Here is a 27,741-nt window from a genome sequence, read left to right on the forward strand (position 1 = left end):
TCTCGCTGATCACCCAACAACAACTGAATAATGCAGTCAATGGAATGCAAATGTCCTAGCTTTCTAATATATGGACATGGCAGATTTCTTTCAATGCATGGCAAGATTTCCAGAAAATCCTATGTATAGCAACACAAAATTCCTCTGATGCAGTCAAACATTTACACAACTGTCGCCAGATGGACCATCTCCCACAGAAAGGCAATTTAAATGCAAAGGCTGCTGAACTTTGGAAATATTTGTTATTGTATAGCAGTGTCTTTGTACAGCCAGGGAAATTTGGCTGCTTTGTATATTGCCCATATGGCTTTCTATCTACAGTTGGAATGCTTATTTTTAGAAAAGAAATAGCATTTTCCCTCTCTCAGCAGCCCCACAGCTGTTAGTGTAGACGTCAGCATTCTCGGCCTTTTGCCTAAGATTGAGTGTAGCATGGCAATCAGATATTGCAAATAATAATAATAATAATAATAATAATAATAATAATAATAATAGTTAAGAGTCAGAATACCTACAACTAGCTCTAGTTCACCACCCATGGCTTAGAAAGTCACAAGAACAAAAGCAAAGGAGAAAAATTGGAGGCTCCTCTATATTGATTGGTCAATCAGTCAATTAGTCTATCAAGTTCAGTATTATTTACCCCAGCCTTTCTCAAGCTTGGGTCCCCAGATGTTGTGGGACTACAACTCCCATCATCCATAGCTAGCAGGGGCAGCAGTCAGAGATGATAGGAGTGGCAGTACAACGACATCCCAAGTTTGAGAAAGGCTGATCTACACTGACTGTCCAGGGTGTTAGACAGAAGGTGTTCTGTCATGGAATTCTACTCAATATTGATCCAGAACAAAACTCTGACGCATAGTTAGCAGAGTAAAAACGTGAACATGTTGCAGGGTTCCCAAAAAATAGACCAGAGGCAATTATATTTCATCCAACAGAGGTTTCCTGCTACTGAAGGCAAATGAGCATAATGGTCACAAATCCAATACATTCAGGATTGGCACTGTCCATAAGAAATCCAGTTGCAGCAGACTTAATTTAAATTTACAATAACTTATAATAAGATTAAACCTTAACACTATACAGTGGTACATCAGGTTAAGAACTTAATTCATTCCAGAGGTCCATTCTTAACCTGAAACCGTTCTTAACCTGAGGTACCACTTTAGCTAATGGGGCCTCCCGTTGCCACCGCGCCGCCACAGTACGATTTCTGTTCTCATCCTGAAGTAAAGTTCTTAACCCGAGGAACTATTTCTGGGTTAGCGGAGTCTGTAACCTGAAGTGTTTGTAACACAAGGTGTTTGTAACCTGAGGTACCACTGTATACAGAATACCACACCAGAAGGAAGAGAGATAGAAAGAGAAATCCAGGCTCCTTTTATAGTCAGCATGGCTGAACCAGTTTAAACCAGCTGTATTCAGCTTCTCTGAAGGTATAACCCAAACATCATGAACCATCTGCTTGCTTCTTTAACACAGAGAAGCTTCCAGAACCCTTTTGAATTAATTACAATAGGAAAGATCTCTACACATCAGATCAATACTTTCTGCACTAAGAAATGGAAAGTGACATGTTTCTACCTGCAACATGAAGATGCCAAGGACAGAACCATTGGCCTTCTGTATGAAAAGCAGATGCTCTAATATAAGGACCTGGGAAGCTGCCTTCTGTTGAGTCCATCCAGTTCAGGGTTGTCTACAATGACTTGCAGCAGGTCTCTAGGACTTCGGACATGGTTGCGTGCCAAGTTCCCGCCTCCCACCAGTGGAAATAAAGACACCGGACACCATTATTAAGGTTAATGGGCTAAAATTGGCCACAACTTTATTGGTTACAGGAGATGAGTGTTATTGGCTTTAGGCATTGGTCCTAATCGACTATCTGGCTGCAGTCTGTCTGCCTGAAGGCCGGGAAGGGTTAACACCAGCAGGGGGAGCCCTGCTGATGCACATCAACTAGGCACTCCCCCAGGGGTCACCGCTCGGGGGCGTGCCTTGGGCCCTGGCCTCCATAGGCTTCGGATGTGGCCACGCCCCCCGGAATCCTTTACTGGACTACCCTTCACTAACTGGAGGAGGTGATGGCGTTCCCCCCACCATTCATCTACATAACAATACCCCTACCAATGCCTAACTGCCAAACCGGGGAAGTTGTGACAATTTGCTACGAGGTAGGCGAAAAAACCAAATGGCTGGTGCCACTTTGCCAAGTGGAAAAAATCCTACTAGGCCCATTATTGGTGACCAACCGTAGTCCATAGCAAGGTCAAAGAGAAAACCTTGAAGGGAGGGTGGGTGGAAAAAAACCCTCAGCTGAGCGGCGGGCAAAGAAGATAATCTGCCTCGCTTGCCTTAAATGTGGCAAGCCCCGCCCCCTGAGCCAGCCGATTGGCTGGCCAGGGGGATGACGCGACAGTGGATTCCCCTGATCACACGGGGCTGGTGTTGTCTATTTGGGAGGTCTGTCCTTGTGTTTTTCTGGAAGCCCAAATGGGGAAATATGTCTCTTTTTGTTACATTTGTAGCAGCTTTTCACCTCCATATCTACCTGACATCCCGAAAGTAACATTGATCATGAATGGGTTTCAAACAAGAACATCTTAGCATATTCTGCTTACAGAACCGTGTAAATACACGTTCCTGTATGTGCAAACATTGCCCTGTGAATGAATCTGAGGAAGGCAAACAATAGCTCAGAGGTGAGGAACCTTATCTTAATCCTTCTTTGGCTAAGAATAGCCTCCCTCCCTCCCTCCACCCCAAATGCTGTGATCAATATCAGATTATATAGCGCACACTGCAATATGGTGCTGGTCTTGAGGGTCATTTAAAAGGTCACTCTTCCCTTCCTTATTCTGTTGCAAGAATATATAAATATTCTTATTTATAAATATATAAATAAATATGTGACTTGAATGTTTGCAAACGATTAAGGCCCTATTATTATTTGAAATCATCCTAGGGTCTTTCCTTTGACTTTGACGGACTCTGTTTTAGCCTGATAGACTTCTACGTCCTAAATGTAGCATAACATGTACAATGAAACAGGGTATATAGAGAATCTTCTAGTAGTTAACCTGTCAATATATCAAGATCTAGATCTACGTGTGTGTGTGTGTGAGAGAGAGAGAGAGAGAAAAAGTTGCTTCTTTTATCCTGCAGTGTTTCCTCGGATTCCACTTGCGGTACTTCTGAGAACTCTGTTCTCCAAATGTTCTGGCAGACAGAGAAGCTAATGTCTCATACAACATTAATAAGGCAAAGTGTTGACATAATAAATTGTAATTCTTTTAGATCCACAGCATGAGGACATCAGTGAGCAGATGTTTGGGATAATGCATCATGATTGTCCTGAAAGAGCTATTGCTCCATATCGGGCCAATCCATAATAAGGAGTTATTAAAAAGTTTGCCTAGCTTCTGTCTGTCGTCTGGGATCTGTGTCGCAGAGCTCGCAGAGGCAAGGCAGCATATCATTTCTGAAGGCGCACATGGGAAACGTGATGGCAAAATCTTCTTCGACTTCTTTTTCTTTCTGTTCCTCATCCCTGTCCTATAGGAACCTTCTTGTGTGGACAACCCTTGTGTGGACAACAGCAGATATCCCCGCCTCATAAGGTAAAGGTAAAGGGACCCCTGAACATTAGGTCCAGTCGTGGCTGACTCTGGGGTTGCGGCACTCATCTCGCTTTATTGGCCGAGGGAGCTGGCGTGGCCAGCATGACTAAGCTGCTTCTGGTGAACCAGAGCAGCACACGGAAACTCCGTTTACCTTCCCACTGAAGCGGTACCTATTTATCTACCAGCACTTTGACGTGCTTTCGAACTGCTAGGTTGGCAGGAGCAGGGACCGAGCAACAGGAGCTCACCCCGTCGCAGGGATTTGAACTGCTGACCTTCTGATCGGCAAGTCCTAGGCTTTGTGGTTTAACCCACAGCACCACCTGTGTCCCCCCCTCCTCATAGTTGCCTTCAAATGGAGATGTTCACTTCTTCTGTTTTCTGTTTGTTCTAATTGTGGGAATTGAACTCTAGTTCCCATTTGCAAAGTATGCGGAAGACCCTTGAATTAGTTTTCTTTCCCCATTCTATAAAAACTATGCAAGACACTCTCTTTCAAAGTCTAAATAACATATACCTTTTACTTGCAGTAATGCAGGTAGGTAATCCTTAAGTTACTAAAACTCTGACTCTGAGATGGACAGCAACACAACACACCTGCTGCTCTGTCACTGCTGACTGTCACTGCTGTATGAACTGCCATTTGGGTTTTCGCCTAACTCATAGCAATTGTCACAACTACGCAAGGCTGATAGGCATTTGGTAAGCCTAGTCCTGGTCGGAGGGGATGCTGTAGACTCCACCTGCCCCTCCACAGGTAAGGATATCCTGAAGGGATCCAGGAAGAATGGCTGCTGTCCGATGTCCAGATGGGGGCTAGGGTCATACCATTCCTCCAATGGGGACCACTTGGGGGATGCCCAAATTGGTTGTAGGTCATAGGACATCCCCAACCCCACTGTCTTCACTCTCGGAAACACTCCCAGAGAACGGGCAGGAGTGACATGCTTACCTCAGTGCCTATGGCCAAACCTTCACAACTGTAACCAATAAAGTTGTGGCCTTATTTGATCCCCAAACCAATGTGCTGTGTATTGTCTAGTTATTTGCACCTTAGAGAATGGGGTCATCATGGGGCCTCGCCACACAAGTTCTTTTGTTTATTATACAGGCTCTGGATAGGATTACTGTATAACCCTACATTACACAATAAGATACATATCGGACGATGCAGTTAACACATTGATAGGGCACTTGTGGCCTTCAAGTTCTTTATTTAGTAAAAGGCAGACACCCAGAGCCACTTACAAAAAAAAATACACTCCATTCCCTCAGACTTACCTTCTTAAAAGACATGACACAAAAGGTAAATTTGTTGGGAGGGATGAGGAAGTAAGCAATCACAGGAACGGGTTCTTAGTTCTTCTGATAAGTGGTTGGGAGTGGAATAGTTGGAGGACAGGAGGAGCAAAAAAAATAAATGGCTGCTCTCAACACTTTGTTGGTGGTCCTGCAGCCTTCCTTCCTCCTCCTCTGCTGTAGCCTGATGGAATGGCAGATGCCAATGATGGAGGGAGGAACATGGCTTCTCAGCACAGATCATTGTTATCCTACATCTCTTCTCTGTTGGACTAAAACTCTCATTGGCTATGCTGACGAGATTGAGGGGAGATGCATTTTCAGCATGGCTTCCTACCTCTCTTTCCAGCCACATCTGGGGAGGCAGAGATCCTTCATCCTTCTACTAGTAACCTCCCAGGGTTTGAATACGCCTCCTGTTTTTGCTGCCCCCCTAGAATCATAAGTACAAAGAGGCTGCCAACATGAACCTGTCAGGCAGTGATACGTTGGAGGCAACCAGGTGTAACTTGGTGGGTAACATGTTCTGCAGGCAACCATTACTGGCTCTCTTTAAATATGTTTGCTTTTGCATGCTTGCGTTCCATGCCCTTTTGTGGACTTCTTTAAAGCACTATTGACTTCTGAAAAATTGGAGGTTATTGATGGCATAACTGTCTTTACAGTTCCATACATTAAGAGCACAGCGCTGGAAGTTATCACCACAAAGAGCTGCTGGTACATCCTATAAAGGGGCACTTTTATAGTTGGTTCTAGGCACCCAAGATGCATATAGCAGAATTGCTTCCCTTGACAAAACTGTACTGTGCCAAAATTGTGTAAGGAACTGGCAACGTTTCAGCGACTGCTGGAGGTCTTCTTCAAACCCCAAATTACTTCTGAAAGGCTGACCAACAACTTTGGCAGCGGTGGTGAATAGTCAGAAAGTCAATTATAAACATTTTGTTGTTGTTCTGCACTCAGCGAATATCTTTTGATGTGAATGTGGTATACTGAACTGCGTGTCTCCATTTAAACAATCTGTACATAAGGAAAAAATGGTACAATGTATTCCTTTACATTAAGGTAGCAAGGGGATAAAGGTGTTTTTTTTTTTTTTTTTTTAAGTTTCCAGTAGGATTGCAACCCAGCCAGATGGGTGGGTATAAATAGCAGCAGCAGCAGCACCAGCAGCAATCATCATCATCATCATCAGATGACTCAACTAACAGTGCATGTCTACCCTGAAGTAAATTCCATTTGATTCAGTGGGACTTAGAGCCAAGTAAATATGTACAGGATGGCAGCATAATGCAAAATTTGTGTCATTAAACATTCATTATGGGGTGGCAAGAAATGAACATGATACATTTTCTGTGTAAAAATCGTTCTAAGCCCTCTCCTTACTCTAGAATTTGCTATGCCTTTGCTGAGAATCCCACCCTAGGATTATGGTGAACCTACAGATGTTAGTTTTACTTTCAGCAGACACTTGTCTGTAGATTTATCCTGATATCTGGGTCACCGAGATACCACAAAGCACTTCAGGGCTCCTTGCTTCGACCTGTGCTGCCTTATAGTAAGGTTACCAGACCTCCCCGTTTTCTGGGGAGGGTCCCCGGATTTACAAATTAGTCCCCATGCAAAATCCATTGAAGTTGAAAAGTGTCCCTGGATTCACTGAAAAAAAATCTGGTAACCTTACCTTATAGCTAGCCTGCTTTCCCTCCAAGGCACCCTACTTCACCTAGGGATTTGGGGCTCATCTGAACCAGAGGCACACTGCGTTGGTCCTCAGCCAGTCCAAATAGCTGAAAAGGACTGGTGCAAGCTGTGTCATTTTCCTTGCTGATTTCCCACTCCAGGCTACGTGCCGTGGTGTTGAGCTGGGAATGCAGGGCAGCTCCTGTGTGGCTGTTGCCCTTAGTTTTTCTTTCGAAAAGAGAGCAAGGGGAAGAGGAGATAAGGGCCAAGACTGAGCATGACACCTCCATTCAGATCTACTTGTAAACATGGGAAATTGTAGGTCTTAGTTCGTTCGCAGAATGAGAGAAATTGCCCTGAAATAACAGGGATTTACCTTCCCAGCAGGTCTCTTGTTGGTAGGATGTCTTCCTTAATGCAAACCACTGCAGCCTTTGTGGTTCTGGTGTCTGCCTTGTGTTATTGATTTGCATGTAATTGGCAAACCCTGTTGCACTATTGACAGTTCCTCCACTTTATCTTGCTGGAGAGAACTAGTGGGATTGTCTCAGCCTGTAAGGCTGACAAATCTTCTCTTGCCATAAATAGCATGCTTTGTATCTGCTGTGTATTTTAGTTTTTTGGGTTTTTTTAAGCCACACTCATGCCTGGAACATTCAAGCATCATCCATCTCGTGCAAGCAATACTTTCCAAGTGGGGGGAAAAAACACCATCCAAACCCATAAGACAATTTTACAGGGAAGGACATAGCAGTTTATGAAAAGCCTGCTGGGAAGTCTGCCTGCTGTCCATAGACGGGTTCAACTGACACAATTGCACATGCTAACAGACAAAAATGAAGCTTTTAAGCCATTAAATCTCAATCAGGCACCTTAGAACCAGTCCTTCTATTATAGGAATTAGGAAGAACAGCACTGTTTTCTTTTTGGCCATCTGAAATTGATTTGAAAATGGCAAGTAATTGCTCTCAAGTGACATGATTGCCCTGGTAAATTCTAAAGCATTTTACCTGAACAGAGTTTCGTTTAGCAATAACCACTTTGCCCCAAAGTGTCTAATGGATATATTTTGGGCAAGTGAATATGCTTTTATCAGGGAAGTCAACAGAAATGCTTCTGCCTAATGATGGAGGAGGACAGCGCTCATGATCAAGCAAAGGGACCGATCAAACTTCAGCACTGTGAGGACCAAAATGCACACGGTGACCAATCACTTGTAGTTTTCCCTCTCCAATGATCTTCCCCCCACCCCTTATTCTTTTACAGAATGAAGCTAGGAAATCTATACTCTTGCTGTGGAAGATAATTGTGTGGGATAGGGGTTGTGAAAGTATAGGGTTTCTTAACCCTTTCCCTTCCAGTGTCTCCCCCCTCCTAAAAACCATATCTGTGCTGCTCTCTGCAGCTGCCCACACCCTCCCCCTCCTTTGCTTAAAGAGATTTTTTTTTAAAAAAACCCATTTTCATTGGCCTTCTGTGAAAAGATCACAGCACTTGTGCTGGCCTATTATAAAAGGAGCCATGAAAAATGCCAGGGGTGTCCAATTGATTATTTGGATTGAGAATTTCGTATGTTGAAAGTGTTTAATAAAAAATATTTTTTTAAAAAAGAAAAATGCCAGGGGTGTCATTTGCCCTCCATGACAGGATCGTAAACAATTAGGGAGCTACATCCTGACTTCAACTGACTCCTATCAGCTATCTTAGTTGTAAAGGTAAAGGTAAAGGGACCCCTGACCATTAGGTCCAGTCATGACCGACTCTGGGGTTGCGGCGCTCATCTCGCTCTATAGGCCATGGGAGCCGATGTTTGTCTGCAGACAGCTTCTGGGTCATGTGGCCAGCATGACTAAGCCGCTTCTGGAGAACCAGAGCAGTGCACGGAAACACCGTTTACCTTCCTGCCAGAGCGGTACCTATTTATCTACTTGCACTTTGATGTGCTTTCGAACTGCTAGGTTGGCAGGAGCAGGGACCGAGCAACGGGAGCTCACCCCATCACGGGGATTCGAACCGCCGACCTTCTGATCAGCAAGTCCTAGGCTCTGTGGTTTAACCCACAGAGCCACCCACGTCCCTTCATCTTAGTTGTAGATGGACATTAAAGACTTCGCTATACAGGACTTCAGATGTCTTCTAAAAGTCAGGTAGTTATTTATTTCCTTGGCATCTGACCAGATGGTGTTCCACAGGGCAGGCATGACTATTGAGAAGGCCTCTGTCTTGTTCCCTCTTCTTGCAATGAGGGAACCTCTAGAAGACCCTCAGAGATGGATCTCAGTGTCCGGGTTGAATGATGGGAGTGGAGTTGCTCCTTCAGGTGTAGAGGGCCTAAGTTGACCTACAGGAGGAATGTTGAATTTCCGGAGTACTTGGAGCTGATTTCCATACCATAAATTTTAATTTCTCTAAGGCCATTTGGTGGAGATATTTGTCAGTCTTCCAGCATCAAAGCAACATCATCTGTTAATAGTGTTGAGAGTTGTTAGGAACCCCTATTTCCCTCAGGGAGCTAAAATTCACAGAGTTCTCTGGTAAGAAGTATTGGCTGCTCAATCACTCAGAGAACTGCAGCTCTGTGAGGTGAAGAGGGGTCTCCTAACAACTATCTAAACCCTTAACAAACTACAACTCCCATGATTCTTTTTTGGGGGGAAGCCATGTAGTTGTGAAGTAGTTGCGGCCCTAGAACCCATGTCTTCCTAGCGCTGACGAAATAGCTCAATGAACAAAAGATCTTTGCTCCTGCCTCATACATATTGCATGGAGCGATTGGCATTATTGGTGATTTGTTTCCAAGAACATATGTTTTGTAAGAAAACAGCAGGCCCTAATTATATAAGCCACAGAGATGAAGATGTATACATTTGACAAAACAACCCATTAAAGTAAATAATATTACCTCACACTGAATGAACATAGGTAAGCATGATGCATTGCTATGCTATTGTATATTTGTTCTGAAATTTTTCGTCTGGGTGAGCTTTCGTCTGGGTGAGCTTTGAGAGAGAGAGAGAGAGAGAGAGAGAAATCTAATGAATATAGAATAGGGTACCTTATCAAAATTCTATAAATTATAGCACTCTGGAGCTTGTGTGTCTGTCCTACGGGAGGGCTACGAAGGCTGTGGGGACATTCATTATTTCCCATGGAACTGTCATGTTATTATTTATCACGTTCTATCCCAGTGTTATATATAGTTTTGGTCAGCAGTGGAGGAGGACCGAATCTTTTCCTGGCAAGAAATGAAATTTCAAAATGCAGCCCACCTTCCTACTAATGGTAGGTGTTAGGTTGGAAGAGGAGGCAAGGAGAGGCAGGGAAGGATGACTGGAAGGGTGACAAAGACAGGATGGGGAGAGTGGCACTTCGGAAGGCATTGAACGATCACTTGGGCTTCCATTGCTCACCTGAATTTTGAGTGGGTTTTTGTTGCTAACCTAGGTGGTTCCCCTGATTAAGAAGTTTTAGTTGACTAATAATAGTATACAGTGGTACCTCGGGGTACAGATGCTTCAGGTTACAGACGCTTCAGGTTGCAGACACTTCAGGTTACAGACTCCGCTAACCCAGAAATAGTACCTCGGGTTAAGAACTTTACTTCAGGATGAGAACAGAAATCGTACTGCGGTGGCGCGGTGGCAGTGGGAGGCCCCATTAGCTAAAGTGGTACCTCAGGTTAAGAACAGCTTCAGGTTAAGAACGGACCTCCTGAATGAATTAAGTTCTTAACCCAAGGTAAGGTAAAGGTAAAGGGACCCCTGACCATTAGGTCCAGTCGTGGCCGACTCTGGGGTTGTGGCACACATCTCACTTTATTGGCTGAGGGAGCCGGTGTACAGCTTCCGGGTCATATGGCCAGCATGACTAAGCAGCGTCTGGTGAACAAAAATGCCGTTTACCTTCCCACCGGAGTGGTACCTATTTATCTACTTGCACTTTGGCGTGCTTTTGAACTGCTAGGTTGGCATGAGCAGGGACCGAGCAACGGGAGCTCACCCCGTCATGGGGATTTGAACCACCGACCTCTGATTGGCAAGTCCTAGGCTCTGTGGTTTAACTCACAGCACCACCCACGTTCATATATATATATATATATATATAGAGAGAGAGAGAGAGAGAGAGAGGTAAAGGACCCCTGGACAGTTATGTCGAGTCAAAGGTGATTATGGAGTGCAGCGCTCATTTCACTTTTCAGGCTGAGAGAGACAGTGTTTGTCCGCTGACAGCTTTCTAGGTCATGTGGCCAGCGTGAATAAACCGCTTCTGGCACAACAGAACACTGTGATGGAAACCAGAGCACACAGAAACGCTGTTTACCTTCCTGACGCAGCGGTTCCTATTTATCTACTTGCGCTGGTGTGCTTTTGAACTGCTAGGTTGGCAGGAGCTGGGACAGAGCAATGGGAGCTCACCCCGTTATGCAGATTCGAACCACTCACCTTCTGACTGGCAAGCCCAAGAGGCTCAGTGGTTAAGACCACAGCGCCATCCAAGTACTTGAAGGGGTGTCTTCCTAAGCATCTTCTGACCTGAGCGTTGTGATCAGTGGGAGATACCCTGCACACGATTTCATCAGTTGGAGAGAAGGGCATTGACATGAGACAGGACATTCTCTGTGGTGCACCCCTCAACCAAATTATGGAACTGTCTTCAGAGTGAGTATTTCTCACACTCTGGCTATGTTTGGGTGGAACTTCTATAGTCATCTCTTTGTCTTTGGGGAGATATGGATTGTTAGATTCCCCATAAGAACTTTTATCTGCTGCCATTTTATGATGTTGATTGTCTATGCTTTTCCATATTGTCATGCAATTCTATCTTGTTAGCCACCCTGTGCTCCCTTCTGGGAGGAATAGTAGGATATAAGACTGATCAATAATAAAGAAAGAATTAATTCCCATCTGAAGCAAAGACAATGCATAAGTGAATTTGTTTGCCTTTTCCCTCCATGCTACCCATTTACAGTGAGGTATCACACACATCAACTGGTGTGTGGACAACCTGCTTCAACACAATGCACCCACAACACTTGAGAGTACTAGGCCTAAGAAAAGAACATCTGGAAGAACTCTGCTTGCTCAGGTCCAGTGTGACATCAAAGCAGATCTGGCAGAGACCTCAAAGGCTGAGGCAAGAACTGTAAACCCAAATAGGCTCAAAGGTATGGACGGCCTCTTGGGAAATGTTCCAAAGGGGATTTCACTTTCTACAATGTTTCCTTGCAAGATACTGTGTGCATTGTCACTTGGGTGGCCAGTTTAGATATAGGCAGTTTGGGTTTGTTAACAAGATGCTAGTAATTCTGTGATTTCCTATATATATGAACACACACACAGTGCTTTTTTCTGGGGGGCACAGGGGTACGCATACCCCTAAACATTTTGTGAATCTTTGTACTTTTGTCCATTTACTGTATTTATTTTCCCCGATTTAAACTATAAAATGGTGATTTTCTTGAGTCAAAATGAGAGTTTCCCTAAACATTTTTTTAAAGAAAAAAGCAATGTGTGTTTGTGTGTGTGTAATTTTATCAAATTTTCTGTTTTACAATTTAACATATTCATTTAAACAACCTTAAAACATCAATGACTTCCCTTATTCTCTTACCATGGTTCATTTTGCATAACATAAATCCCTGCATATTTTATATCAACTAAACCATTCAGTATTCCATTATTACATCCATCGAAATGTATTTACACTGTTGAATTTATCTAATTATGTGATTTCTTAAATGGATTTCATCCCGGAGTCTGTGTTGTTGTTGTTCTTAGAACTTTGATTAATCCTAGGTCATGAAATCAATTTGCCCATGCAGTAAAGTATGTGACCTTCTGTTTCACTGAATCTCACTCTTCTGGAAGTGAAATATGGATAAACGCGACACTTGTTTTCTTAGAAGCAGTTTCACAGTTGCTTTGAAATTCAGAGCAGCCTCATAAAAACTTGAGATGTTCTTAAAGACATTGTCCTAATCCTGAAGGTACTTCCCTCTGATTTCTATGCAACATGCATGGTGGCTTTTCTTAAATTGTACTGAAAGATGCTCTCAACATCTATTATATCAACCATCACAGTTTTACTGCAGGCAAAGGAATTTGTAAGACTTGGGAGTTACTGAAAGCTTGCTAAATAGAAATTTTCCTGGCTGGTTTCTCAGTAAAATCTGCAATTTGAAGATGAGAAACGTAAAATTTAGAGGGCTCAAAATTTAGCACTCGTAGCCTTTTAAGAGATTGCACCATCTCAGTTCTGCTGTTCTTTTCTGTCAAGGTACAGGATTCACTTTGGGTACAGTCTAGGTTAGGAACTGTTACCATATTTTTACATCCTGGCATTTCCCCCTAACCAACATAGTCAATATGCTTGTTCATTAAAAGTTGTTTATAGTTCATGCCAACCACATTTTCACACAACTAATCCAAGCAATAAAATCACCCTCTACCTTTTATGGCAAATCGATGCCTGTAAATAGTAAATAAAACCAAATCACCTCTCAAAAGAATGCAAGCTCATCCAGCAAATTTAGTTTATCACCCTGGCATCAACTCCTAAAATTAAGCATCTCTTTTATTTCTCAAAAGGCATCTTTAAAGTCATCATCCACATGCTTTTCTTTTATGGCATCATTTTCTAATTGCAGCATCATTGTTTGTTTCTTTTCTTTCCTTTTTTAAAAATACACACCATCTAAATGTTTCCGACGATAACCCAGACTTTTGCTTGAGCTCAAAGTGATCATCTATTAAAGCAAAACAACCACAATAAATTTGTTTCCGGCAGTCCAGGTATATTTATTATATCGGTATGCTCAGAGGAGTCTCTGTACTTCAGGCTGTGCAATCATTTCCATTATAAACACATTGTTTTTCAAAGGTTTACAGCTCAACTATAAAACTTTTGCTCAGGGCTAAATTTTGGTATACACTCTCAGGCTGGCTACAAAGTTTGTATTTTTTATTTTTATTTTTAAAAATCTTTTCGAAAAGCTTTAAAGCTTTTTTCTTAAAGTTAGATGTTTACAAAGAAAGCTGTATCAGAACTTGATGGTTCTCTTTAAAGCCATGGTTGAATATAATTTTGGGGCAGGATACAGTCTTGATGGAAGATTAGAAGGAGAACCTTCCTTTCCAGAAGTCACATTGAAATTTACAAGTATAATAACACTACTACAACTAAGTACGGTATGGCTGTTAACATCTTACCCTGGGAAATGGAATCAGAGCAGTGTGATCGTTGGCCAACAATTAAATGCTTAAGGTTGGGTATTTCAGTCCAGGGTGACATTGCTGTGACATTGCACACAAATACTATCACTGAAATTCTACTCAGTATTGATCCAGAGCAGATTCCAATGTATAGTTAGCAGAGTAAAAACTTAAACACATTGCAGGATTTCCAAAAAATAGACCAGAGACAATTATTATTTCATCCAGCAGAGCTTTACTGCTACTGAAGGCAAATGAGCATAATGGTCATAAATTCAATACATTCAGGTTTGGCACTGTCCATAAGAAATCCAGTTGCTGCAGATTTTACTTAAACTTACAATAACTTATAAGAAGTCTAAACCTAACACTAAGCATACTATGTACAGAACACCAGGCCAGAAGGAAAAGAGACAGAAAGAGAAAGTGAAACCAAGGGTCCTTCTAGCCTATACAGTGGTACCTCAGGTTAAGTACTTAATTTGTTCCGGATGTCCGTACTTAACCTGAAACTGTTCTTAACCTGAAGCACCACTTTAGCTAATGGGGCCTCCTGCTGCTGCCACGCCGCTGGAGCACGATTTCTGTTCTCATCCTGAAGCAAAGTTCTTAACCTGAAGCACTATTTCTGGGTTAGCGGAGTCTGTAACCTGAAACGTATGTAACCTGAAGTGTATGTAACCTGAGGTACCACTGTATTTGTAGTCAGCATGACCTTAACAGAAGAGATAAGAGAACCTGTTTAAACCAGCTGTACTCTGCTTTTCCAAAAGTATAACCCAAACATCATGAAGCTTCTTTCACACAGAGAAACTTCCAGAAACTTCCAGAACCCTCTGGAATGAATTAGAATGGGAAAGATCTCTACACATCAGATCAATACTTTCTGCACTAAGAAATGCAAACTGACAGATACAATGACACGAATGTTTAGATCAGGACAGTCTGAGGACTGACTTTGAACTGTTCCTTTAATTCTGACACTGCATGAATATTAACATGTGTATGGAGGCCTTCTGAGTCCATGCATGTGGCCTAACACCCCCAAAAGCTCCGCCCAATTTCTTAGAGAACATAAATCCTAAAAGGCGAACCCTGTGTCCCAAAGATGACTGCTTCTTTCTGTGTCTTACCATTCAGCAGTCATTTATTTATTATTGCATGTATCTCCCATGTTTTTCTCCAAGTTCAAGGTGGCATACATGGGGGTTGAGGGAAAGGGAAGTAGGGGTACATATCCTCCTTCCACAATTATAATAATTTATAATAATCATAATTTTATTATTTATACCCTGCCCATCTGGCTGGGTTTTCCCAACCACTCTAGGCAGCTTACAGCACATATAAAAACATAATAATATATCAAGCATGAAAAACTCCCAATACAGGGCTGCCTTCAGATGTCTTCTAAAAGTTGTATAGTTCTTTATTTCCTTGACATCTGACGGGAGGGTGTTCCACAGGGAGGGTGCCACTACTGTGAAGACCCTCTTCATGGTTCCTTGCAACTTTGATTCTTGCAGTGAGGGAACCATCAGAAGACCCTCAGAGGAGGACCTCAGTGTCTAGGCTGGATGATGGGAGTGGAGATGCTCCTTCAGGTATACTGGGCCAAGGCCGTTTAAGGCTTTAAAAGTCAGCACCAACACTTTGAATTGTGCTCGGAAACATACTGGGAGCCAGTGAAGATCCTTTAGGACAAGTGTCTTCATGCAGTGATTGACCAGTGGCTGATGTTTCTCAGCCTCATTAGGACAGCCCATTAGGGCATATTGTCCTCAAGTTGCCTGCCTTCCTACTTACATCCAGTCCAGACAGGGACACCGGCTGTCAGCTTCCCCCTCCTTAGTTTCAGGATGGGCCTTGCAGAACTCAGCAGGGTGGGGTCAAAATCTAGAATTAGATGCCTGCCATTGGCTCTGGCTCCATTCCCAACCCGAGCTATGCCATGGTATTGTTGTGAGGATAAAAGATCAGGTTAGAATAATGTACACTGCCTTGAAGAAAGGTGTTGTATAAATGCAATAAATAAAATGAATACTGGCAAGCTGCTGCTTTCACTTCGCTCTCATCGAGCTATCTGAAGGACATCACTGATAGAGGGAAATTCAATATTTTGACATTGGGAAATGTAATTTAAGTGACCATTACTGTCATATAGTAGATGCTGAGGAAGTGTGCAACTGAAAGATTGCATTCAGTTTTCTCTTCACACACACACACGTACATTCTTTAATATATAACTGCAGGCTAAAGCAACTAAAGAGCTCTGCATAAATGAGAAAACGGTACTGACTGGAGTGAAGATAATGTCAGGAAACCTTTAAGTCAACATCACATTTAAAATGCTAGTGTTTACTGTAAGGTGCTCGGTGCTCATGGACTAAGATATTTTTGTGCCCTTCCGTCAGAGAAAGGAAAACACACGCACATGCACACACACGCACACACCCTCCAGGGCAGCCGGAATGTCTTTCCTCCCTCAGATTTCACTCTGGAAGAAAGCAATTCCTTAAAGGGTGACCTTAATCACATGACAGTGATGTACTGTATCATGTTCGCTTGTTTACTTATCTGTTGGAGGGACTGATGGATCAGATAGATGAGCTTGTTTATCATGTTCAGCTCCTTGTCTCGTTGAGTCAGTTAAAGTTTTATCAGATTTAATGTGGGATGTGTTTATCAGGTGATATGGCGTGTTTAATGCAGCCCGCACTGCTCCGGTAAGAATCTGCCAGCATTTCCATTACAATACCCATTTGCCAGAAGTTTATCACTCAGCAACAGCTTCCTGGGTGTCAACCCAACCTGTTGTCGTCATCCCCCCCCCCATTCTCTGCGTACAAAATTGCTTTTATGTAGGTCTGGCTGTTTTGGATGCGAAGAGGTTTGGCTTAGATCGTAGCGCTTAGATCTGGGAAGCAAACACATTGGCTCTGAACACCTAAGCCTGAAATAGAGATCTGAGTGATTCAAAAGACTGGACAGTACTATGTCGAAGATAAGTTAGAACAACAGTATGACTTATCTCACTTCCCTCTGAGGACAAAACGATGCTATAAACCATGAGTGAAATATATATTTCTATATCTTCCTATATACATAAAAATGCAAGGCTATCATCACGCTGCAGTATATGTGGCTTCTATGCTATATACCAGGAGTGCTTTGTAGTTAGTTAAAGGCATTGAGACGTGTTAGGAGACCCCTAACCCACCATAGGGCTACAATTTCCAGAGAGGTTTAAGAGGCAACTCCTCTTCCCAGGGAACTATGGGAGTTGTAGCCCTGAGAGAGGAATAGGGATCTTCTAACAATTCTCAGCCCCCTTAACAAACTACACTTTCATGGATTATTTGGTAGGACACTGCTTTAAATGTATGGTGTGGATGAACCAATGTCTCAACGCAAGGTACGTTGGGTGTGTGATGTGATCCTACATATTATGGGAAAGAGGGGGCAGAACCTAACAATGATATATGTTTCAGGAACACCATTGTTCTGTTTTGTGTGGGTAAAAGATAAAAGGTAAAGGACCACTGGATAGTTAAGTGCTGTCAAAGGCAACTATGGGGTCTGGCACTCATTTTGCTTTAGGCCAAGGGAGCCAGTGTTTGTCCACAGACAGCTTTCCGGGTCATGTGGCCAGCATATCTAAACCACTTCTGGGACAACAGGACACCGTGACAGAAGTCAGAGCGCATGGAAACGCCGTTTACCTTCCTGCCGCAGCAGTACCTACCGTATATTTTGCTTTATAAGACACACTTTTTCCCTCCTAAAAAGTAAGGGGGTGTGTCTTATGGAGCTTTATAAGACACACTTTTTCCCTCCTAAAAAGTAAGGGGGTGCATCTTATGGAGCGAATGCAGGCTGCACAGCTATCCCAGAAGCCAAAATAGCAAGAGGGATTGCTGCTTTCACTGCGCAGTGATCCCTCTTGCTGTTCTGGCTTCTGAGATTCAGATTTTTTTTTCTTGTTTTCCTTCTCCAAAAACTAGGTGTGTCTTGTGGTCTGGTGCGTCTTATAGAGCGAAAAATACGGTCTTTATCTACTCGTGCTGGCATGTTTTCGAACTGCTAGGTTGGCAGAACTTGGGACAGAGCAATGGGAGCTCACCCCGTTGTGGGAATTCTAACCACCAACCTTCCAATACACAAGCCCAAGAGACTCAGTGGTTTAGACCACAGTGCTACCCATGTCCCCTGCTGTTCTGTGCATGCTATTCCCCTCTAAAAAATCAGCAGGTGCTTACACACAGCATTAAAAAAACCCTCAAGCGTGTATTAATGCATATCTCCATAGCTCCACAGCGTCTAGCCCTCTGCTTGCTCCCATTTGCACTTGTTCCCACATAGCATGTACAGGCATGCAGGTCTTGTGCAGAAATATTAGTTGCCATTTGAAAAACTGAAAAAAAAACCCCACCAGATAAAGTGGTGCCCTGAAAGACGAATGCCTCGCAAGACGGAAAACTCACTAGACGAAATAGTTTTCCGTTTTGGAGGTGCTTCGCAAAACGAATTTCCTATGGGCTTGCTTCGCAAGACGAAAATGTCTTGCGAGTTCCTATGGGTTTTTCCCCCTTCCCCCCTTTTTCTAAGCCACTAAGCCACTTATCCGCTTATCCGCTTATCCGATAAGCCGCTAAACCGCTAATCCGCTAAGCCGTCAATAGGCTTGCTTCGCAAGACGAAAAAACCGCTAGACGAAGAGACTCGCGGAACGGATTCTTTTCGTCTTGCGAGGCACCACTGTATATTTTAGTAATATCTGGCTTTTGTTGCCTCCTGTGTTTGCTGTTCATCACCCATGTAGTGAGTCAAGAGTATCAGTCCCACAACTTATTCATTAATATCAGGACTCATATCCAGTTGCATTATTGGTTATAGGTTGCCTAGGGTGAGCAAATCTCACAGAGTGTGCATGCATGCATCATTTCCCCGACATGTTCAGTGTGATAATTTTTAACTGCATCTAACTACAGTTTAATTTGTCATACTGCCTGGGTCCCTAATGAAGTTATTGGATTTTAGCCTCACTACTGATGTAGATAGCTGTATGCATTTCATAAAAGTTTATGAATGTCAAGAGAAAGATGGAAGATCATAAGTTAGATTTGCAACTGAAAATATTTCTCATTTCTCATTATATTATATTGTCACTCCACCTGTTCCTCAGTATTTTCAACTCAGATTTATGTTTTAACTTGACATGGTCCTTTATCGTGTCTGGGCTGGGTAATATATTGTTTTCATACAGGATTAACTATTATGCTAAAAAAATGCTATAGAGTAGTGCTCCCCCAAAAAAGATTTATTATAAATAGCTCAAATATATGGTATCTGTTCATCACAAGGACAGCAGTAGTTGTGTCCATGAAATTGGGGGATGCAGCTGGAACAGTTTCAACTTCTGGTGTGAGGATGAACAGAATGCCCTTGAGAGGCCAAGTATATTGGGATGACACAGGTGTTGAATTTAACATTGAGGGATAACTGTTATTGATCATGCTCAGTGGCACACAGACACCTCACAAGGTAGAACTGAACAAGTCATTTGCTCCCATTCTCACATCAGAGAGCAAACTGAAGATCTATTGCTACAGTTCTCCATTGCTGTCTAATACACTATGCAATTAACAACTTCCATCCCCAGCTCACTTTCCTAGGAGGCAAGACCAGTTCCCTTAGCTGCCACAGGGATGGGGAGGTTTACTGGAATTTCTCACATGCAAAAGTTCCTTCCTTTTTATTTTTTTTTTGGAATTAACATTATTTTCACAATGTTGAGCTTTAAGGAAACTTTCATTCATAGTTCATTATTTTGCATTTAGCTCAGGGGTGGGGATTCTGTGGCCTTCCAGATGTTGTTGTTGTTAATTAATTAATTAATTAATAATAGTTGGACTACAACTCCCATCATCCTGGCCACTGGGCTTGCTAGCTGGAAGGCCACAGATTTCCATCCCTGTTGCAGAAGTTTGGACCTGCTTAGCTTCAGCAAGGTGGTAGCCCCAGGTGTCTGGCGTCAGAGGAACCAACCCTCCATGGTAGGTTGTCAGGAATGGATAAGACTGGGAAAAGTTCTTACCCAGGGCTGTCTTAAGCATATGCAGTGCTGGGGTGCAAAGATCTGCCCAGCACCCCCCAAGTTGCCCAGTCCCAGATGAGCAGGAGGGTGGAGCCGGCTGACTGCCTCAGCGTCTTGCTGGCTCAGTCGCCCCCAAACTTGCAGCACAGAGCCGTTCGCAGAAGAGCCTGATGTGGTGCTCCAACCGATGGGCAGGCTCTTCCCCGGACCCAACCCTCGGGCCCCGGACTCTCGGTCTGGGGCCCCTGAGATCCTGGCGCCCAGGTGCCCCGCACCCCTAGCACCTATGGGCCCTGTTCTTACCAACTGCTTTTTATTCAATATTCACAGAGAGAGGCTTAGAAATGGAATAATGGCATTGCTCCAAGTGAATCACCACCCTCTCCCTCTCTCCCTTCATGCGTCATTACTATGGGTGCTGAGAAGTGCCCTCTGCCCCTGAGCTCTCTGTTCTCCTACTTTCAATGCTCGCCAGGTTCTGGGAGAGCGGGGATCTGAAATGTTTTCTAAAGACACTATGTCCATCAACTGCCGCCCCTCTGGTGCTTCTTCTTCTTCCTCCTCTCCCATTATTTCCCAGCTTTCCCCCTCATCTGCCTCTGAGCTATGATGTCCCTCAAACCCCTGTTGTAATTCTGAACTGTCTTCTCTGGAAGGGTCAGGCTGGGGAGGTGGTCTCCACCATTCCTCCTCTACCCGGTCCCTGACACCAGATGCCTTCAGACCACCCCGTGATTCTTCCATGGAGGAGCAATTCCATCATGTGCAGTCACTCACGTGTCACATGTAGCAGGCAGTGGCACAAATCAGAGGCAGTGTGCTGGTCCTGGGGGGGGGGGTGTTTTACCGTGAGGCATGGTCAAAGTCCGGTCCTGGACCGAGGGTCTGGAGACTGTCCACCAAGATCAAAGCGGGGTCTGGAACTCCGGAAAAACAAGTCTGGGTGCTGGTAGAAACAGGTTTCCAACATCGTTGCTCCCGCAACCTGGGACTGGGCTGACTGGCCTTTATCTCCTCTGGGGCCTAGGGCAGTCCTGGCCCACAGGTGACTCGCCTCTCTTGGCCTTAAGGCGATCACTCCTCCTAAGAGAACCTAGTTCCCTCCGCCTCTCTGCCCTGAGCCTCTGCAGCTCAGGAGAGGCTGGAGGGTTACTGCTAAGCAAAGCCCTGGGCTTGTTAAAAGTCTTCAGCGTTTTGAGAAAAGTTCTGTTTTTTCACAGTTAATCTCCGTGCTATTTCACACAAAGTTATAAATATTTATTGTGCAAAAAGCACATTAAAAAAATAATAATCTCAGCAAGCATTCACAAATGGTATCCATATGGTATTTCCAATATTTTATGGTAATATTGGAGTTAGTGTGATACTATCGGCAGGAACTCCAAGGATAGTAGAAGAGAAATAAAAAAAACTGCTATCAAGATTAAGGCCTCATTCCTGCTGTCCTTCCCCAGCCCTTCCACAGAGCTCATGACAAATGTCAATGCTAATCTTACCCTGCTGAGGAAGAAAACACTCCCCTAGACAAACTATAATACAGAAGCTTTTTGCCAGCAAGCGATAAAATGGCTGCCATAGCACATTTTTAAATAAGAGAAGGAAGGGGGTTGATTTCATAATTGATTTTAATGGAATGAAGAGTACCTCTTATATGCCTAGTCATGGAGTGCAGGGAGAGGGTTAATAATTAGAGAAATTTGTCTCTCGTGCCATCAAGCTCTTATTCATTTAGGCTCTTATGGAAATATCCGTCATCGCACGGCAAATGTAATAGGGAAAATGTAAATTGGGTTCCTTGGTTATGAAAAGGGGACACACACACCTTTCCTTCTGAAAAATTAAACTGATGCTGCAACATTATATCTCTGGTAATAGGAATGGTTTCTCCTGAAGGAAGGTCTGTGTAAACAGACATGATTCATTACCCATTACTACAATTTTATTGTCCCCTTTGGGGTGAGTGCTCATAAAACAACTACCTCAAGGAAACATTTTTAATAATATTTAATTTAGGGCAGGGCACTGTTTCCAACCAGAGGGCTGCCTTTGTGGGCAACCTTCCAAAGGCCACATGCCCAAGGTGGAGAAAGAGGCCTAGGTGGGTACACCAGCTGATGTGACATTTACTTTTCTACCCTTGGCTATATTCCAGACACACAAAAGCCAGAGGTTTCTGGCTTGGAGGGTCTGCTGATTTGCATGGCAGGCCACCGATATGTGCTTGAATAACTTAGGAACTAGGAAAGAAAGGGTGTGGTGAACTCTGTGGGGGAGAAATGGCAGTACCAAAGAATTCTTTGAAGGAAAGAATATGCTTCAAAGTTATACAGTGGTACCTCGGGTTAAGAAGTTAATTCATTCTGGAGGTCCGTTCTTAACCTGAAAGATGTTCTTAACCTGAAGCACCACTTTAGCTAATGGGGCCTCCTGCTGCTGCCGTGCTGCCGGAGCACGATTTTTGTTCTCATCCTGAAGCAAAGTTCTTAACCCGAGGTGCTATTTCTGGGTTAGCGGAGTCTGTAACCTGAAGTGTCTGTAACCTGAAGCATATGTAACCTGAGGTACCACTGTAGTGTGTATATAGCCTAAGCTGCTTGAATGGAAGATAGGGAGGAGACTGTGTCTGCATGCATATTTCATATATGTAGAATTTACATTTGATGCTTGGGTCATTTTTGTCTCTGGCTCCACTCACCACTGGCATGTAGTAAATCATAAGGCTACTTAGAAGGCAGCTTAAAAATGGAAAGTGTAATGATGTTGGTCAACAAAAGAGGATTAATGACTCTCTCAAGGCTAATCTAAAAAAAAAAAAAAAAAAGTAGTATAAACACTGACAATTGGGAAACACTGACCTGCGAGCGCTCCAATTGGAGAACAGCCTTTCCGAAAGGTGTCATGGGCTTTGAAGACGCTTGAACTCGGGATGAAAGGGAGAAATGTGCTAAGAGAAAAGCACTCTTGGCAAACCCTCATCGTGATCAACTCCTGCCAGGAAACCTATGACCCTACTGTGGAAGGATGTGTGGGTCGAGAATTGGCCTCCACGGTCACTTACGGACTCACTGTTAAGACCGTGTTCATGGAAGACAATCTTACTCGTCTTACTTACTTACTTACTTACTTACTTATGAGTGATCGCCAAAGAAGAAGAGGGGCTGGAAAAGGAGGTTCTTCATTAGGCAGAGTTAGGTAGCCACCAAAGGCAACAAAAGCTACTGAAGAGTTGGAGAATGTCCTGCCTTGTGCTTCCAAAGGTTCTCAGGTGTCATGGAGGAGGCAATGTGGTCCCATTGGGTTGCAAAGGTACATACAGCATGTCTGCTTCTCTGTTGATAAGAGTTCTTTCTACAGATCAGTCGTATTCAATGAGAGACACTAATGTTGTAGACCGTATAAAGTCGAGGGAGGAAAGGGGTGGGGGGAGAGAGAGAAGGGCGGTAGTAAACTTTCATTCTTCTACATAGTGTATGTGTAAGGTTTTTGTGTCAGTGTCACATGGGCTGGCTCTATTTCTATTCACTTATTGGTTTTTGTTGGCGATGAAAGAGATTGGGGGACCCAGAGCATGGTTGGTTACTAGCATGGGGACAAACGAAAGAGGACACCTTCACCCAATTTTGCTCCCCTTTATTACATACATAGTCCCATTGCCTGTGTTGAAGTAATATTCATTGTGTGGTGAGTTCCTGCCTCCCCAAGCAGAAATAAAGACACAGGACAACATAATCAAGGTTAATGGGCTAAAATTGGCCACAACTTTATTGGTTACAGGTGATGTTAGGCATTGGTCCTAACAACTATCCGGCTTCAGCCCGTCAGCCTGAAGGCTGGGAAGGGTTGACACCAGCAGGGGGAGCCCTGCTGATGCACATCAACTAAGCACTCCCCCAGGGGTCACCGCTTGGGGGCGTGCCTTGGGCCATGGCCTCCATAGGCTTCGGTCGTGGCCACGCCCCCCAGAATCTTTTACCGGACTACCCTTCATTATCCGGGGGAGGTGATGGCACTCCTCCCCCCCATTCATCTACATGACAATACCCCTACCAATGCCTAACCACCAAACCGGGGAAGTTGTGACAATTTCCTATGAGGTAGGCGAGAAAACCAAATGGCTGGCACCAATTTGCCAAGTGGAAAAATTCCTACCAGGCCTCTTAACGGCGACCAACCGAAGTCCATAGCAAGGTCAAGAAGGAACCTTGAAGGGTGGGTGGGGAAATCCCAGCTGATTGGCGGCAAAGAGGACGCTCCTCTGCCATGCTTGCCTTAAATGCGGCAAGCCACACCCCCCTGAGCCAGCCGATTAGCTGGCCAGGGAGATGACACAGCAGAGGATTCCCCTGTTCGCGTGGGGCTGGAAGCCAGCCTCCATGCGAGTGTTGGGGGCGTGAAGCCCGCACCACCACCTCCTCCTGAGGTTGGAAGTGGCTCTGCCAGGCCAGCTGGCTCTAAATCTGGAATTGAAGTGTGGAAGGTGGGGTGTTATCTTGTTTTTCACCTCAGGCAGCAAAATGTCTCAGGCTGTCCCTGTCGTCCCCTCATTCTGTGTGTGGGATTTGTGTGTATGCTTGTATGTGAGGGGGTTTACTTGCCAAGTAGGGTCAGCCGCCAATCTGGACCCGTCGACACAACAATATAGATTTCATTTAGCCTATTCAACGTGCCGAGTTGAACGAAACAAGGTCAAGCTTCATAAAAAGAGGCAAAGGTAGCAAGTGCTGTTGTGAAGATCAGGATGCCGAAGAATAATGAATTATTCCATCAGAATATCATTTGTTTGCAAGATATCCATTGAAAGTTCATATTTCTCCTGGAGGCTGAAAATGAAAAGTAATGCATTTCCTGACATTTCGCCGTGGAGAGTCACAGCCTATTTTGCTCCAGCTAAATGGAAATATCACAGGAGACATGAATTCACACAGCATAGTGTATTTCATTTACACCAAACTGAAATATTTTTATTATGGCTAGTTGCGTATGCCAGATAAGACACTTGCCATCAGTAACAGGGCGATACAAGAAAGAGCATTAATCACTAACTCATATCCCAGACAATGCAAAGTTTGTTCACATCTTTGCCACTGGAACCCATATAAACCCTTAGCTGACCAATATCCTGTGGCAATGTACACAGCTGAGATGGGCCCCAAAGCAATAACGTAAGAACCTGCCCTACACTGAGTCAAACGATTGGTCCATCTAGCTAACTATTGTCTACATTGGCCGGCAACCATTCTCCAGGGTTTCAGACTGGCATCTCTCCCACCACTAGCTGGAAATGTCAGGAACTGAACATGGCATCTTCAGTGCGCAGATCAGATGCTCTACCACTGAGTTATGGTCCTACACCTAAACACCCATTGCTGCCAAACAGCAAACCAAAGGTATAAACGTCATTTCAGCAGCAATGGTGGTGTGAAAGCACTAGAGGCAGGGCAGCTTGTGCAGAATCTGGTGGGCACCCTGCTGGCGAATAGCAATGTGCCCAGTATTGGTTATTGTTGATGTCTTTGCCCAGAACCATGCAGGACACCACTGACCATTCACTAGCAATGCACCTGTGTGGTGCTGTGCAAAGCCATGTCTTCATCTTTAGCATCCATGTTCTAGAATACACAATTGAAGTTCTATGTGAGGATCTATTTAATCCAGTGGCATAGCGTGGGTTGCCTGAGCCCAGGGCTGCATGGAGACTGTGGGAGGAAAGCCGATAGAGTATGCATGCACATTCAACTGCTTAACTGCATCTAGATCACACAGGAGATCACAGCTGCAGAGATAAGATAAGGGAACTTGTTCCATTGTCTGGAGAGGTCACTTCCTGGTTCACATGGAGAAGCCGTTTTCAACAGAGCCTGGAAATGGAAGTTGAAATTTTGCAACCCCTAACAATTTTGTGCCTGGGGCAACTGCCCCTGTGTCCCCTTCCACACCATCGGAACCAACTCCTAGGGACTGAGGTCCCTTTGGCCTGCCAATAAAACATTTGAGGGGGCTGCCTCCTGAAGGTTCATGAGTATTTCCCTTGAAATGATGTGTGCACACTATGTCATGTGATCAATTATTATATTTTATTCCAGTTGGTACCCTTGTCCCATGCTATACCACTGATTTAATCACATGAAATGAAGCCAGTTTGGGTCAAATTCTCCCATTCTTTATCCCAGCAGCCTCTTTGCTCAAATCTATTTTTCATTAACCTGAAAAGAGTTATGGAATAAGTGCTGTTTTGCAGAAAATATAATAGTATATCTAGCCCTTGTTTTAGAAGAGCTCATGGTTCCCATGGCCTCCAAACTCAGACCCCATGGGGGTGGTATTCCAGATACTGTTGGACTTCAGCTCTCATTGGTCCCAAGGGGTCTGGGATGATGGGAATTGTAGTTCAACAGTACAGTCGTACCTTGGAAGTTGAACAGAATCCGTTCTGGAAGTCCATTCAACTTCCAAAACATTCAGAAACCAAAGCATGGCTTCTGATTGGCTGCAGGAAGCTCCTGCACCCAATCAGAAGCTGCAGAATCCATGATGGACCTTCAGCTTCCAAAAATTGTTCACAAACTGGAACACTCACTTCCGGGTTTGAGGTGTCTGGAAGCCAAAACATTCGAGAACTAAGCTGTTTGAAAACCAAGGTACAACTTCATGTACTGAAAGTTGGAGCAATGTTGATGAAACTGTTGATATGGTCTCGAGTGGCCGTGCTCCAATGGTCTCTATCTGTAAAGCTTCCTGCACATTCTGAGACAAAGTCTTTGTTGCTGGGAAGATGCATTAGCCTCTAATTCCCTACTGGTAATTCCATAAATAAATAGCCATAAATGTTTCAGCAGCACTATTGAATAAGATGAAGGTGATAGGAAAACTGCAAACTAACAAAATGATTCATTCAGGAGAGTCATTTTGTAAAAGGCAGAATTATAAGCATTTCTGAAGAAGCTGACGTTGTTTATATAAAAGCAAATGTAGAGTGAATAAATTACTGCTACCAGCCTCTGCCGAGCTTCCTTGAATAAGTACGCTGTTTTATAAGTCAATAAGGAAGTACCATCTGCTCTGTTTGAACACCTGCAATCTTGCATTTTAGTCTACAGGTATCTGTGAACTCCTGTCACAATATTTTGTTGTGCTTCCTTGAGTTTTGTTCTGTACCACTTTAAACAAATGAAAGAGAACTTGGCACAATTTGGCATTAAATTCTGATGCCCCTACCATTTCAAATGCTATTCCATTGTCATAGAAGGCTTTCCACAATATTCAGCTGTCAGTTGCTGATTTTCAGCTGAAATATAACTCTGTTCAGTACACAGAGCTGGGTTCAACTCACCTGGTCTACTAGCGGAAGCCACTGCAAGGATTCCCACAAGCATAATGGGATTTTCGGCCTCATCCCTGCACCTTTCCAAATCTACTCTGGAGGGTCAGGAGAACCTCCAAAGCAGCATGTGGAAGAGAGGAATAATTTTTCCACCTGGCTAGCAGAAATGCTTACCCTGATAAGAAGACAGTATTAGTGTGATGTTGAATTATGCCCATAGAGTCTAAGAGTAATTAAGGACAGCATGCAGTGAAATCCAACATGGGACTTCTCAGAAATAACCCCAATGATTTCAATGTGGATTACTCAAAGGACTCAGCTATACAGCTGCAAATAAAATGTTTTAAGTATGTTTTAACTGCAATATACAATGTGACACTAGATGGCGATGATGAGCCTTATGGAAAATTCAATGTATTTTTTAAAATGCTTTTTTTAAAAAAGCATTTTCAGGATTTATTTTATATGTGTGTAAGTTAAATTTGTGTAAGATAAATTTACAGAGGT

Source organism: Podarcis cretensis (assembly GCF_951804945.1).
Source record: "Podarcis cretensis genome assembly, chromosome: 10".
NCBI classification, from domain to species: Eukaryota; Metazoa; Chordata; class Lepidosauria; order Squamata; family Lacertidae; genus Podarcis; species Podarcis cretensis.